At 42.7% G+C, this 16,857-nt stretch overlaps 1 protein-coding gene across 1 annotated transcript in view; it reads left to right on the forward strand.

Annotated features, from left to right (window-relative positions):
* The window catches only part of LOC110974216 (protein Wnt-5b-like), a 93,325-nt gene that overhangs the window by 13,159 nt on the left and 63,309 nt on the right, over positions 1-16,857 (forward strand). The window contains 1 exon segment of the mRNA XM_022225685.2: positions 1,867-2,124. The gene's annotated coding sequence lies outside the window, so the exon portion shown is untranslated.

A 16,857-nucleotide genomic window follows, 5' to 3' on the forward strand; every position in this document is an offset into this window, starting at 1 on the left:
AACTGTTGAAAACTTCAGAGAGAAAAAAATGATTTCTAAGGATCTACCGCCCCGGGACGAAATTCAGAAGTTTCATCGCCTGCTTTGCATAGCTATATTAATTAGGATCCTCAGAAATGCGAGAGTCCATTGGCCAAGGAGAGAAAACTTAGCCAAAAAAAATCCGTCAGTGCCATCCCATGTGTCTACTTTTCGTTGGAACTCACAAAGTGCCAATTCAAGTCGCCTTTTGCTTCGTACAGGTTCAATATCGTGGTAAATTTTGATATTTTGAAATTTTCACGTTTAACATGTTCTTTAGCCCATTATCCAACTGCTGCAGAGTAATTTCTGTGATTAATTTCTTCATTCCGCGGACTGACATATTTTCAGCGTTTGTACACATGCAGCTGCCTCTTTCACAGGGGAGGTCTCAGAGTTAACGCCCACATTAAAGAATCCTGTGGAGCCACGATCCTCTAAAAAAGTGAACGAAAGACAGAAAAAAAAAACTTGGAAACGCAGTAGTGAATGTCAGCAGATTCTGTAGGAAAATGATTTGATCTGGCTTTTGTTCAAGTTACTAAACCTCAGCATTGTCCACTTTTAGCCCGAATTTAGAGGGCTGGTTTACAAGAAATAAGAGACATCTTCCCTTAATCACATTACGTGCTTTTACAGAATCAGGTTTCTTGTGTTTATGGAGGAAAAGAAGAAATCAAAACGGGTCTGCTGAAAAGATATCTCCCAACTCCACATTTCTCCTGTTTGATATTTTTCAGTTCAATTCTAAACTTTCTTTCATCTAAGTAAAAATGGAGGAGTAGAGAAAACGGAGAAACGAAAAAATTGCTAATTGATGAAATCCAACTTGCTCTTTATAAATCTAAGTTTCCTCATTTATTTTAGCATTTTTAAAATAGCATTTTAGCTTTTATGTTTCGTTATGCACTGTATTGTTTTACACCATGTAATTGTACATGTGCAAATTTCCTGCTGGTTGATTTTTTTAATGATAAAGCAGAAATTTAATAGGCCTAATAATCAAATGGGAGAAGATATCGCAGTTTATTTCAGTCTTCTGCCAGCTTATAGTTTAGTAATTTAACAATTCATCAAGCATTTGCGCCCAGAAAGTTAAGGTTTCATGGCCGAGACAGATTGTGTCTAGCGCCATCTGTTGGCTAAGAGAAGTATTGTTCATAGCGGTATAAAAAGAGACAAGAGATCGATTTAAGGACTGGCATAACGTGCAACTTAATCCGCAGCTTACGCTTGGATTTACGTTGATCCCTGAGAAACTTAAGCAGGGATTTGTTCAAAAATGTGGCGGACAATCGATCTTGTCGCCCTTCGTTAGCGGAGTCTGTAATCTCAGATTCGGCACCGTGACTGGCAGACCTGGATTTCTAACTACTAGAAGCCATGCCTGGAAAGGTGGTAATCGGGCCTGTCCGAGATCGAGAGAGACCGTTTTATCCGGGGCTGGTATTCAGATCGTCCCGCATTTTAGTTGGCGAGACATAAGTGGATCGAGACGCTGCAGGCCTTGCTCGTCTGGTACCGTTAAATGGATGTGCTCCTTTGCGAACATTCTGATGTCTTCATGGTTATCTGAGAAATCATTTTCGACACGACACCGAGGAATTAGTCTTGCTTCAACAGCAGGCTTGAACACTCCACCCACCGTGTCCATATTTTCCCAAGACACCACAATATTGACACAGTCCGGCCAAGCCTTCACTGTAAGGCATTAAGACTTGGATGGACGGCAGGACTTTTGTTGGTATAATGGTATAAGAGAGTAAGCACTTTTTCAATGGTACGGTCAACAGAGTCGAAAAGACAACACTGAGCACATAATTCCATTTTGTGTGCACAACGCAGGTTCCAACCCCAGCTGTTCGCAGTGTCGAGCTGAGCTGCCTGTGCGAGACAATACCCGCACGTGGCCGAGCCTTACCGGAAAATATACCTCCATTGGGAAGTCGCGAACTGGAACGACAGAGGGAGTGAACTCATTCAACCCTGATAAAAAGATACTGGCCGGAGCTATAACTGGATATCAATTCGTAGTTTTGGGTGAATTCGTCGGCTGTGGCGGGAAAAGCTGACATCTTTGGGGAAAAAACAGTTAAACTTCAGGTAAGCGAACACTAATATATCGTGTAACAGTTAGCTTTGCTCTGCCATTTTTTTCCATCACGAGAGGGGCGCTTTCGTGTAGTGGTAATGCGTTGAGGCGGAGTTGTTGGGCAAGGACTTTGTATCGCCATGACAGGCTAAAGTAAATTTTTGTTCATTCATTATAACTGAATTAGAATAAAAGAGAACAGCCTCTAATGTAGGACCTCTGTACCCATTTAAGCAATAAGAGGAATTCTTCTCCGCTGGTTGGTGCAAAGAACTCATCCCACAAGAGATTAATATGGAGTTAGTGGGACATGTTATACCTATTATTTAAAGGTGTTCACAAAATTGATTTTAAAGTGTGTTGAGACTTTGCACAGGCTTCTAAGTTGGAGTTCATTACTTCGTTCAACGGTTTATATTTCTGAAGACCGGACCGCTTGAAAAGTGTCTTGAGTGATCGAAGGCTTTTCTATGCGATTGGATATCTCATATTATGTCATTTGTCAGTTTTCAAATCGAGCAAACAAGCCATTTGTTTGCCATGTTCAGTTACAAAGCCGGAGGGCGAACTGCTGCGCGGTTCTCTGACCGAAACTTACCGCAAAGTTACCGCTTATCGCTCACAAAAAAACCGCACCCCGCTGGACATAATGCCCGTAACTTTATCGCACAGAACAGTAACGTACAAAATGAAACACAATTTTCTTTACAGGAATAGGGAGCCGGAATCAAATTGGAACCCAGAGTGTGTAAAGACTGCTCAATAATGTTTATGAATGTATCGTTTTGGCGATCAGAGTTTGTAGAAGTGTCACCCTTCTTTGATTTCAGATTTTAACTTCAAAACGTCAATTTGCCCCACTATTTCAAGGAGGGTCGTATTTTCATTGAGCACTTAGTAGTACTGTTTGTTACTTGGTGTTTTATGGCTGAATTTTTGGGATTTTTGATTAATTATTCGTTTCCATTTGTACTGACGACCAGCCATTATTTTACCAGTCACTGGTGAGTAAAAACGGACTTCAACGCAGGACAAGCAGACCCTAATGGACAAAACACAGGAATAAGTAAGACTGTCGGAATTTTTTTCTTCTCAGCAGAGTAACCAACGGAAACAATCGTAATTTCACAGTTTCTCGGCATGAGACAGGTGGCTCTATATTGTGTGCAGGCGTGGCATACATAGTGTGGACCTCTGCACAAAAGAAGTCCACATAATGCAGGGTACGATGGCGTTGTGTGGACATGTCCACACAAGGTCCCCCTCTCTGGAAAAGGGGTTTAGAGGCATTTTGGGGTAGGGGTTATCCGTGGTAAAAGGAAGAGGAATAGTCAAGGAAACCTTGTACAAAAAAAAACAAAACAAAAACATCCAAAAATCTTGTTCCTGGTTGAAGAAAAATGAGTATTTTTTACTGAGTTTTCTTAACTGCACGAAAACAAAGGAATGTCCACAGTAGGTATGTAACGTAAACATGTGTGTGTAGGCAGGTGCAGGCGACAAAAAAAGAGGAACGATTGTGGGAACTCTTTTGTCAGCCCTTGTTACGTGCAAGAACGACGGACAGTCTGCTAGCTGCCCCGTCCCCTGAACAGTGTATCAAAAGTTTACTGTCCCTACTCGGAATCCATTCAATGTTGGGTGACAGTCGGCGATGCTTTGTTCAGGCATTGTACTGCTGCCATTGTTGTCGTATTTGATATATCTAAGCGAACATATTGTCCTACTGTTGAGACTAGCCCCCACCGTGGTATTTTTTTAGCAACTAGGTATTGTTTTGAGGTTTATATAGTCGATTCCAACAAACTGAACCCGTAGGTTGATTTTTTTTTTAAATCGGACACTCTGCATGGGGAAACGATCCATCAGTAAGATGAATATTAAATGGAAATTGATTGAAAGAGATAGAAAGGTGAAGACGGTTCTTTCTTTCGGGAATACAGCCATGGATCTTGTGGGAAAAGGTCCCCTGCACTCAAACATTATATGGAAATTATTCGAACATGAAAAAAGTCTGGCCCTTTTGTCAGTAGTTGTGATGACATTGGTCAATTATTTCCAGAGTTATCATGTTGTTTTTGTTTTTGAATTTTTCGGAATTACCAGGGTTCAACTCCTTACACGGCCCCAGAAAGCCACGAGGGGTGTGCGCTTAAACGAAGCATGCGGTTTTGTTTTATTAATGCACCAATGCCAGTGTCGTAGATAATGCAGAAAATCTGGTTTTCTGGAAGCTTGAAAGTATATAGCGCCCTCACTTGGAATGTCTTTACCATTACTTGCACTTCCAGCCACTAAACACTAACCGTTCCTTGAAGTCAATACATAATACGCATATTTTCCGTTCATTCGACATCCACGCTTTTCCTGTCAAAATGTTGTAAAGCCGGTCGATATGTCTCGCAATGCTATTTCTTTTTAATTATTTGAAGTATCAAAGTTGCCTGAAATGTCGGATTGTTTCTTGGTAAGGAATCGCTGTTCGCGCGTCTTCCTTGGACGCAATGACGTCACACAGTAGCTCCGTGCGGGTACCAACCATCTCAGTGTTTGAACATCCAATTTCCTGCACGTCATTTTGTTATGACTGCTGATTCATGAGAATATTGAATCTTACTAGATTCTTTCATGTGGCTTGCGACCTTTCCCGCTTTGATTTTAGCTTTTGTATGGTTTCAGCAGGTCAAGTGCGACTAAATGGTCCTTTGAAACGTAACAAGCACATTAAAATCGACAAGTCACAGAAAATAATGAAAATTCATCCTACTATTCTGAACAAACATTGTTCTGACCTTACTAACACCCGGTCAAGTGCATCTCTGTAGGCTAAAGAGAGAGAGCTGATCAGTTATGATGTGTGTTCCCAAAATATTTTTCTTGCCATTGACAACAGTGTTCTGTAAATACTTTAAATTTAAAAAAGCAACATCGAGACACAAAAATCAAAGTGCTTTTAACCATCTCCACCTTCCTGTTCGATTTGGTGGATATAATGTGAAGGATATGGGGGATGATCACTCCCAAACGAAAAACCAGGAGAAAATTGAAAAATAGTCTGTCACTTCATTGTACAAGAGAGCATCCGAATGTCTCAAAGCATATCACGCTATGGTTCATGACAGGCCTAGGGTTGGGGTCCGAAAGTGCTATAAGGCCACAGATACCACCATTCTGAAAGAAAGAGAGGAATTTTATTTCAATTTGTACCATCCTTTGACCTTAATAACCCCACATTGTGTTGCCGGTTCTCAAACCTTCCACTTTGTTTCTGGTCTCTGATGTTTATGGGAAGTGAACGACTGTAAACATTGGTTTTGTTTTTTTACTGCATTCGACATTTCAAATAAAGCCGCACCAATAACTGTGAAAGCTAAAAGTTTCAAAAAATCCAGGACCCTAATATCAAACCCGACTGAAAAATCATAAGTATAGAGGAAAGGCCGAAAATTCATTGAATAAACGCGTTTACTCAGTACTTTGTATTGTATTAATGTCGTCAAATATAGCATGTAGAGCGATTTAATTTCCCAAGTCCCCAGACAAAGTAACAGCCTCTCCTTTGCATGTTAAAATCCATGTTAATTATTACCTGGATTCATATTGTGGTTGTCCTCCGAGCGCTCTGTATTGGCGTTTCGAAATTTTTCCTCTTGTACTGTGCATCGTAATCCTGGGGAGAAATCCAGAGAAAGTTAAGGGCAGGATCCGAAATGTTTTTGGCTCTATTTGAAGCCTTCGATGTGACAGCTTGTCGTAACTTTTTCGTAAGCCCACATCGAAAAGAGAAATGAAAAAATTCTGACACGACCTACCGGCCTACAGCACTTTTCCCAAAACAATTGGATCGGTCGCGTCGTACATGCATGTTTTTTATGAGGGATTTTAGAACTTGTCTGCATATAGACTAGACAAATTTGGTGACCATAGTAACGCTATTACCATGATAACGCATTTACAGAGGAGCCACTGTGCAACACATATCGGGAATGTTCAGGGAATTTCGCACATGACTCAACGTCACCGATAGAGGGCAGGTTTTCACTTTATCATGATCCCCTGACTTTGTGTGAGGAGAGGCCACAGTAGGTGGACGCAGGGGGCCAACTGGGACTGGTAACCCGTGAAAATTAATGGTTTCCGTTTCGATTTATTTTTAATCCCCTCCCTTTTAGAAGTGGGCTGTGTCTTCCCTCTGTGGCAATACTTCGCTTGCTATTCATTTGATGTCCCTTGGCGATCAGCTTACCAGCTGTGTATGTTTTACTGTCTCTTATTGGGTTATCTTATGGGCCACGATCCAAAACCTTGAGTAATGTAACCACAATGGATTGAACCAGTTTTGAACAGCCTCGAGTCACCGTAGGTGTCCAGTTTAAAAACCAGCCTCAGATTTTGACAGTAACGTCGAGCTCTGATTGAGCTTTGGTGTGTCCCAAGTGTCATTTTTTTGCTGTGACGCATATCCAGTATCGTTTCCCCTCTTCTTCTTTTCTTTATTTTTATTTTACACGTTTTACGTCAAAATCAATACCCTCAAAACATATACCGGTACTTTTCAACTTCCTTAACCTTATCAGCCTACTCGAATAAAAAGATATCCTTCCGATAAGAACTGAATAGAGATTAAAATACAAAATATATGCCCTGTAGATCTGTGTAATACGCCTGCGCTTCTTTCAGCTTGTTATTCGATACGTAGGTCTGTGAATGGTCCCGTCCTCTCAGTCGAAAATATCCGGGGTCTTTCCCGGCTTTTGACGTGTATGCAGTGCGTCGCGTGGCGTCGGTCTATTTATTCTGGATTTCTTTTCGTGTAGTGCGCCCCCGTTGTCCGGCATTTCAATGCGTAGTGTCTCACGTTGGCTTCTCAAGAAAATGAGCCAGTCTATTTTTTATCGCCAAAATAAACTGGCTTGCCCTATCGGGATTTCACATCGTGGCGTCACCGTCATTCTGTGTATGGTTAGTGTAACAAGCCGACCTTTAGCTGACTCAGTGACGTGAAATGAGGATTTTATTTTTGAAGACTAGTCTTTTTTTCCTTGTATTTAGTTCGAGAGTTTTTGGGCTGATCTGTTTATGTGACATTTCTGTTGTTGCAGGTTATTTTGGTGGATAAACACACGTCACCTTTAGCCCCCATATTGACGTTACTCTGGCATGCTTTAAAAACCTGAAGAGGGAGTTTTAGTCAGAATTTAAAAATTCGGAAAGAATTTGTTCTCCGGAGCCTTGTTTTCCATCTGATATTTTGTTGTTGTGTGGTTGTTACTCATCGTATTCATTAATACGATTAGTAATTGTAGATATATGTTTGTGGCAATGCAAACTGTGTTTTTGTTCCGAGGACCTCAAAGAAAAGGTCAAAATGTTGAGGGTATGTGTTACAGTTCTTTAAGTCTTCCTTCCCCGTGAAAATGGGGGGGGGGACAAAAGTAACCAAGCAAAGTAGCGAAGATGAGAAAAAAATCTCACGATGATGTCAAATCATAAGGTTTCCGGAGAAATGTTTGCCAAAGATCAGCCATGCAAATCAGGGACGGGTCCCCCGGGCGAGGTGTACACCGTTCCGCGGTGCTGTCACTGAGACCATTGGCGAGGAAACCCAACCGTTTACAGCACAGCTTCTGTGGATGTCACGTAGCCCGCGGCCGGCGTGCTTATTTCCTGGGATCAGTTTTAACTCTTCTTTCCTGGCTTCGGAAATGACCAATTCAAACTCAAACTTTCAAGGGGGGAGGGGTGATCCGGGGTCCTCATATTGAAATTAAAGCAGAGTTTATCGCGAGGTTGTCGCTCCGAACAGATCATGAAGCTGAACTCTCGTGGTCTTCCTCATTTGGGGCCCGACTCATTACACTTTGACCCAGATAGGATTGATTGACATCCGTTAGGGGCACGCTGACTGGTTTGAACATGGGTTGGGTCGGTGCGTTTGCGATAAATTTTAGTTTTCTCAAACTACTCCCCCAAAAGAACAAAACTTCTAACAGATTGTTTGAAAAACAGGAGGTGGATGAATGGTATAAAGTTAGGCTTATCTGAAGACAGAGAATGGGCTTCTTAAATTGGGCAAATCAAATTTGAAATTTTGTAATTTACTTAACATTTCACACGATGATTCAACTGCGGATTATAAACGAAAGCTGTTGTGAACAAACAAGGCTTTTAAAGCAAAAGTTAATGCCTATCGTTAGAGGCATGCCGGTAACATGTTATAATAGGCACCCGATAGGCGCCATTCACAGTAGGGGCCTACAGTGCATGTGCCCCCAAGAAAATGCCACAGGGAGGCCATTTTCAAGTTTAGGTTCAGAATTTCTTTTTACTAAAAAAAAACCCTTTTTTACATTCAATCTATATTTTCATTTAAGTCGGATTTTTAACTTTTTTTTAAACATTGGAGACAAGTCGGCCTAATTATCGATTCCAAGGCAAGAAATTTTTGCCGGATTTTATGTGTTAATTTTCTTGTATTTATTTAATTTGTTACAAAATTCAACAAATCTGGATTTACAACGAAATTAAGTAATTTGATTAAATAACAAACCACCTTTAATACTGTCTAAGGTCAGGTAAAATGCATCCAGTAAAGTACATGTACATTGTACATTACCCGCAGAAAGGACAGTTCCTACAGAGATACGGATATCAACGGTAAATTGCGGACCAGGTTTTAAACCGACTCCGAGTTTTGACCAAAAATAGAGTTCACGGGATATTTTATTACCAAGGAACTCCTGTCAAATAACCGATGAGTAAAAAAGATGCCGTCAACCACATGTGCATATGTATTTGTTTTGATAGAGGTAGATGTGCACTGATACTTTACAATGTTAGCTCGGAAGTGTACACCTTACATGACGTGAAATTAAATCACGATTACAAATCTTTACATAAAATTCAAGCGCTGAAATCCAACGGCTCATTTAAATCATTGTTCTTCATTTTCTTTCATTTGTCTGTTGCTGCTTGGGAAAAGATCAATTTTGAATTTTTACGCAAATTACTGCCCAAATTTGTAACCTTAAGGCTTGCTTAATTCAAGGGGAAATACTTCAACAGCGTTATCGTTATCGAGCCTTACTAATTAGCTCGGCAGCCATATCACACTATACGATAATATATTACCGGCAAGCTTCAAACTATGGCATTTAGCTTTGAAAGCCTCTTTTGTTATCAGGGGGGGTCCTTGGATCGGATGAGCTGGGAGTAGAATATCGATCGACGTGTACATTCAAGTTTGCTTGAAAACGGAATATTTACACTCTCTTTGTGATTGCCAGATCTATTGAAATAACCTGGAAAATGGAACCTTTTTGTTGATAGGTTCAAAGGTCGTCCTTGCCAACAGCGAGTGTGTATACCCGAATGGCTCTAGGTTCTATGGCTCACATCCTAAAAAAATGACATACAATTCAAGCCGACGTTTCTACTTTCCCCCGGGTTTGGGGGGTGATCATCGACACTCACTCATCGGAAATGGGGAAGCCTGGCCCGTTCGGGTCACCGACTGAAGAAATCTGGAGCAAGGAAAAAAACCACACACACACTCAGGCTCAGCACCTGTCATGGACTTTAATCATTTCAAACGGAATACCGCGCGGTTTCCTTTTGGAATTACTACGAATTTCGGCTGATTTGCTACCTCGGAATTTGTCACTTGGTGTGTGAGAGAGACAGAGAGGGGGGAGACGGCGACCACTCCCCCCATGTTGGCGCATTAGCCTCGACTACCAGGGGGGTTGGCTGTCTCGGGCACACGATGATTTTTGTTTGCCAGGGCCGGGGGTCTGGATACCATTAACTGTGTTTCCGTCCTTCTTCGGCTTCGATATCATCACCCCCATATTTGCAAAATTATACACATATTTTGAACTCGGGCACAGAGTGACATGAAGTGATAACACATTTCGGGGCGCACAATGCCGACGATGGGGGGGGGGGGGGGCTCGGCTCAGGGATATACTTCTTCAATTCGCCACGCGCGCCGCTGGCAGCCAAGTGTGGATCGCCAACCGTGGCTTGGCAGACCGTCTTGCGATGTGGCCTTGCTCAGTTTTGGATTAAGCTTGGAAATTCGGAAATCTGGTCGTGCTTTATTATAAACCTCACCTTGCACCCTGAAATTTTAGATGAAGTTTTGCAAATTCACAAACAACAAGCAACACCAAACAGCAGAAGGGTGTGCCATTTTCCCATCAGCTGTGAAGGCCGTTGACCTCAAAATTAGATGCACGGTCTTTGCTCTGGAGCGATTTTCATTGCATTTATTAACCCTAACAGTCCTGAATCCTCCAATTTTAATATGATTTTGCACACTCCCTAGGGAGTTAGGGTTAAAGAAAAGCGAAAAAGACCATTCAAATAAAACTAAAGTCCTGAGAGCCAAATAAACGAAGAAACCAAGCAGTCCCAATATAATGTTAAATTGGTGTTAATTTAACACCTTGACTGATAACGGGTCTATAACCAGTCCGATAACAACCGGGGTGTAAACTCCACACAAGGGTTTTCGCAGTAGAATGCTTGCTTGTAGGCCTTATACTGTGCACAACAAAGTCGTTGCTATTGTGCAGCATTGAATTCTTTTTGAGTGCATTTAACACCACGAGTGCATCAAATCCACTGCGGCCCGTGGCCACCCATAGCTCACTTTGCCTAGCCAAGATTTTTCTATCTGCACTGTCAACCGACTTTCTTCACATCTCCATGAGAAGTGGATTCCCCCAGCCCCCCGTGCCAAGCCCGTTTGGGTCAGTTAGGGGACCGGCGATTTTTTTCCCCCTCTTCCTCATCGTGACTCAGGGATGTTGAAAGGCCGTGACGCGACACCGGCCTTCGTCCGGTGCTGATGAACACCACCTTGTCTCTCCAGGCAAGGGTTTTCATTCCTGGACAGAGTGTACGCACTTCCACCATTGCCTAGCAGACAGAATAGTCGGGGCGGTTCCTGTCTTCAGATTTTAGTGTTCGTAGGAATTTTGTCACCAGGAGCACAGTGGGGCAAGACTTCGTAAGCCTCTTGGGGCTTTGTACATTTATTATACACTCTTTATAATTGACCACTGCATGTATAAAGTAACATGCACTGTACTACATACACATAGTCGCGTTTCAGCTTTCTTCTTGATATTTTCTATTGCAATTTTTTTTTTCGAATTTTTTGTTAAAAAAGTGGCTCTGGGCCTTTGTAAAAATTTTGTTGTCGCTCCCTTTTTAGTACGGGGGGGGGCTGGGAAGAGGTTTGAATCCACTTAAACCCCCTCCGGCGTCACGCCGCTGTTTTGCGCAAATGTTTGCTCTCTGCAGAGTCGAATGTGCAAGTCCAAGCACTCTGACATTACTCACGGCTTGGGGAATTAGCGGTAGGCCCGTTTCAGTACAAGCGAATAAGAATTTTTTCCGGCCACATGCTTCCTGCAGGTAGAGATGGAGGGATGGAGGTAAAGGCGGCGGCGATCATTCCCAAATTAAATCGAATGCAAGATGTCCCTGGTCTTCATCGCGGCGGTACCGTAATTCGCGTGTCGCAACAATTCAGGGTTGATGTTGAATAGCGATGAACGAGTAGGGCTGGTGCACGAAAGTGTGTATGGCCTATACGTTCACGTGAAGCTATCATGTATACATGTAGATGTACACGTATGTGCATCATTATCGATTTGTTTGGAGTTTCCTTTATAATGTCCTCGGTCGCGTATTTTCATCAAGGTTATTAAGTGGCACAGAAAAGTTGTGGTGTAATCGCCCTGCTTCGAGTAAAATGTCAGAGTGCCCGTTGAATCATCCTTACTCTATATGGTTGATGGTACCTTCAAGGTATACGCATTTGCCTTCCAAAGGCTTGCTGCATTATCTTTCGTATCTTGTGGAAACCAAACGTGATGCCATCACCGATTCTCGTTTTATTTGGAAGGTGGCTGTTTAATCCTTGTCGTTTCTTGAGACATGGGTGCTGATGATGGATTGTCTCTTCAGGTTGGCATCTGTAGAGAGGATCACTCACTCCTTGCTACAGCCGATATTTCTACCGCCTCGTTCCCATCCTTTGTGATCCCATTATTTGCTGCCTTTTGCTTCAATCACCGCTCGAGAGGAAGTCTGAATGATGAAGTTTCTTTGCGGTCGTTGGTGGCGCCATCCAAGGTAGTTCGGGTTTGGACCAGGCGTAGGTGGGTGGGTGTCCTTACTTGTGTATGGCGTCTTTGTACAAAATCTCCTAGAGGGAGCATAGATCTGCTTAACAAATCTCACATTTCTCTCTCGTTGACGTTGCAATGGGCAAAACCTGCCGTCTCGCTGCGCCTGGCTCAGCAGCTTGTCCGTGGTTAATCGTGCCCGGCGGACGATCCCTTATCATATCTAGGCCAGTCAACATTCGCTTGGTTACATCCCCAGCGATCACAAGGCATTACGCTGTCATTTGCATTAAGAATATATAATGTGATTCAATTAGAGTAAAGCCCACCTTTTTTTTTACTTCCATCGTGGAGAGGATTTCGGTACAAAATCGCGGGATTTATAAAAGGGACTCTGGTTCTTACAAGCAATCTCCATACGGGGCAGAGAATTTCCTGACGCTGTATAGAATGCGTCACAACTGCGTGTAGGGCCTATAGTGGTTATTGGTTGCCTGAACCCACTGTGTACCATAGACAAATTCAGAGCAGGCAAGAACCGCTGAAGTTCCCCACAAGTATATTTTGAAACCGCTTGGCTACGTCACATCAAGCATTCATCATGCGAAAGATGTGGAATCGCATCCGCCCATCTTATTATGGTTTTGGTGTCTTCACTCGCTGAGGGTAACTGCCCGTGAAATTGCGCCAAGCAGGTATGATCCCTGTTGGGTGGTTTCACGGCAGTTTCGGCAAGATCTCCTCTGCCTCCTGCAATTGGGTGAAGGAATCCTTCCACCTGTCACTAAACATTCCGGTGTCCTTGGTAACATTTCAGGGCCATTAACCCTCAAGAATTTCTACTTCCATGGACTTAGTACCAAATGAAATGTTATTGCACTAAACTGTCTCATTAAAACCTTCTTTTCAATTTTTGTTTAGCCACTTACTGCGGAGCATACTAGGTTTTTGTGCTCATACCAATTACCATATTCATTTGCAAAACTGTGACGTCATTAGTAGCAGAAATCTCTCCAGTATTACAGCTGCTTCAGTCTAGAAACTTTATTTTGCAAGGTTTACATCGTACAATCATCAGATTTGTAAAACATCACATGGACTCATCAAACTGCACTCACAGTGACAACGTTGCGTGGAACTTAGAATAGATGAATTTCACATTAGCGCCGTCTGCGCATATCCGCATCGAAATCGAGGCTCTCTGTTTTGAACTTGGTCGCGCGCGCCCACGGAGTCGACACAGTACATGCAGCATCCGGTTCGTAAGTGTGACACCACTTCAGTTTAAACCACGCCCACTGCACATGCAGATACACGACCATCGCAGGTACGTTAGTTCGCGGTAAATTGCCATTGTTTTTTCTTTTGATTTCACGTGTTGAGTCATTCTGAAAGACTCTTCAACAAAAATTTACTTTACTCCTTACTCCCTTCTGTGATCGTATTAAGAATTGAAGCTGACACATACAGCCTCGTTTTCAAACGCGGAAGTGCGCAGATCGACGCTAAAAGCGTCGTATTGGGATCCCTCTATAGGTTAATCGTGTGCTATGCTTGAACTCTGAGCAACAAATCTGTGTGGCCTGCAGCTGTGTAATGGACACAATCGATTTCACCCAAAAAGTTGACTCAGCTGCACGTTTATAATATTTGAAGCATCTGGGACGAGGAAGATCAAAGATTTTACGACGGCTGTTCCCTTTTACAGCGGCCATTGAACAGTCGTTAGATTAGCTTCGCCCGCCATTTTGAAAAAAAGTTTTCCTCCCAAAAAGAACAGGTGTAGGACTAGGCCTGTTTGTCGAATTGACCTCGAAAAGTTGACCAGTGAGCCTCTTGACGAACGCAATTAGTAAGTAAAATCGTCCACTACTGACTTGAGCTGCGCAACGTACGCTACTAACGATTGCGCAAATTGTGTTGTAATAATTATTTTGCGTTAAAAACCGATATGGCGTATGTGGAGGTACTGGTACGCCATTGCTTAAAGTTATTTGCGTGAAATCGGCTGGGAACCGCATCAGCAGTGGAGACTGGCTCATCGCAGAAGTGACTGTCATAGTAAGGGGAAGACTATTTTAGCGCCTGTGAAGTATAAAGACATGCAAGAATGAGTTTGCAAAGCTTTACGTTCCTTTGAAGCGCTGCACACTCACATGGGAATCGGACAGCACAGTGCACTGAAACATTTGAAGTTATTACTCATCAAGGTATACGTACCGGTAGTTGTCATAATGGGAGAACGCCGTGGGGGGCTCCACGCGCACTCTTATCTGATCACCGAGATTTCGCTCTTCATTTCCTTTAAAATCTTCGGTCAAGCAATAGTGGAGGAGACTCCCACTTAACAGTTGATTTTCCACGAAATACAAAGGGACACATCACACTGCGCGTGACCGTCGGCTGTCGTAGCCCGTTTGACTTTGAGACAAGCCAGGATTAGGGCGGTCTTTACAGTTCATGAGAAATAATAATAATAAAAATTTGACAACTTTGTCATAAGGTTTTAACCGTCTGCGTGACTAAGGATGTTTCCGCTTTTAGGGTTGGTCTATGGATTAAAAGGTCAGGATCTGGCCAGGATCAACAGATTTACAGAAAACCGATTGATCCCGCCACGACCCACCCACATCACCCTACCTCCCCTAGCAAAATAAAATGAGGACTCCCCCATGCTCTAAATGCTGCTTGAACACACCTCTTCAAAATGGTCCTCTACAAAATTAACAGAATTTCGATTCGCTTGCGGGAAAACTGTCCTCACACTCCTTGACTTGATTTGAAAATTATTTTGGGCTCCTGTTCCCTGCAATACAAGTGACCGGAGCACTCTCTGAATTTGCTGAGTGTGCATGAACAATTGAAAGAGAGAAGCCAATCATGCATAAATGCATAATTTGGACACGTTATCGATTCGTCGATTGCGTTGTCGATTTGAACGTGGAGAAAAAGCCGATGTCTGCCACAAGAGAAAAGAAGAGTTGACCACCACCATTAAAGGGTAACAGAAATAGAAAACATTTAGTTCACGTGAAGTATTTTAACACAACAAGAAATACATAACCATTTCAAAAACATCGTAAATTTAATGTTACCATTGTGACCCCAAAATGAATAAAAAGAGACAGTGTTTGCCTGTTCGTTTGGGGTCACGATTAATGGGGTAAACATTGAATTTATGATGTTTTTGTTGAAATGGTTACAAACTTATTGTTATATTGAATACTTCACGTGAACTAAATGTTTTCAATTTCTGCAAGAGGTGCGAAGACTGTCGTCATTTCATGCTCTCCCCAAGTCCTAAGGATGCGCACAGTTACAAGTGTTGAATCTCGTTCAACGGGCTACCGTGCTTGCTGTGAAAATGCTTTATCATGCTCCGCAAATCCGGTGCTGGCCGTTATTCAGTAGCTCTGCTAGTGATTTATGCATCGGATATTCGGTCTAATTTTTGTATTCCTTAGGCTCATCTCCTCGGTGAATTTGGTCTAATAATGAAAAGGTGCGTAGATTCATCGGGGAACAGACATCTGCAGTCGATTACACGCTGCATGGCTTTTGTGTTAGGCTTCGTGGTGCACGTAAAAACCGACGACCATAGCATCTTGTGAGGTGAGCTGACCGCACCACGTCGAAGTGGCGTGCGAAGAGAAGACAGAATTCCCCCCCCCCCAATCGTGTCAACCCTTGTACCGCAACACATTCTTTTGTTGACTTCAAAATCATTTTAGGGAATTTTTGCCGTCATTTCGTGATCAGTGGATAATGAAGATGATTCATTTAGTACAAATTTAGCCTGAGTCGGAAGTCTTGGTTGTTATACAAGCAAAATTCACATTATTGCGCTAATGCACCGGTAACTCCACTTTAGAAATTCATTCAGCGACACATGGTGTGAACAGTGCTTGCAAGAATCACTTCAAAAAAACCCAAGGATGTAGCTTAACGATTTGCAGCGCCTTGCCTCGGCCTGTGGAGGTCGTATGAAGGTGCTGCGTTTTGACTTAACTAGTGACAGTCGGAAAAATCTCTGGAGTCAAGGGTATCTCCAACCCTCGGAATTTTTATCACTGAGAAAAGTGACCCGTTTACTTCTTCCGCCGGGAAAACATAAACCAGCTGGCAAGTTGAGACCGCTGCTGACAGTGCTACCTGTAAATCAGCTTCTTGAGACAACTTGAATATCAACGTGCACTAGAGCATGCCTGAAAGAGCCAATCGTTTATATTTTTGCAATAACATCTTGCTGAGATTGGTAGCCCCTTTCCCCATGTGCCCACACTCCTCGATATGTTTCTATTTGGACACAATCCTTCGCTCTAAAGCCCCTTACAGATCGCACCAGTGCTTCAGAGGAATTCGAGGAGAATTTTAAAATGACAGGGATAAATTGCAGGGACCTTTTTGAAGAAAAATGGGAAGATGACGTTGAACATTTACGTCGAAGAGTCTTTTTGCATCGTCTGCTCTTATTTTGGATAGATATACTTTGAATGCAGTTGAGGATGAAAAAACAACGTAAATCCTGGCAAGTGGTCCCCCTCCCAGGATAAAGAAAGTAATCAGTCGAGAAACGAACTGTCATCGGTTCTTGCCCAACCC

This window comes from Acanthaster planci, linkage group LG04 (assembly GCF_054643075.1).
Source record: "Acanthaster planci isolate LZ-2023a linkage group LG04, COTS_SCS, whole genome shotgun sequence".
NCBI lineage: Eukaryota > Metazoa > Echinodermata > Asteroidea > Valvatida > Acanthasteridae > Acanthaster > Acanthaster planci.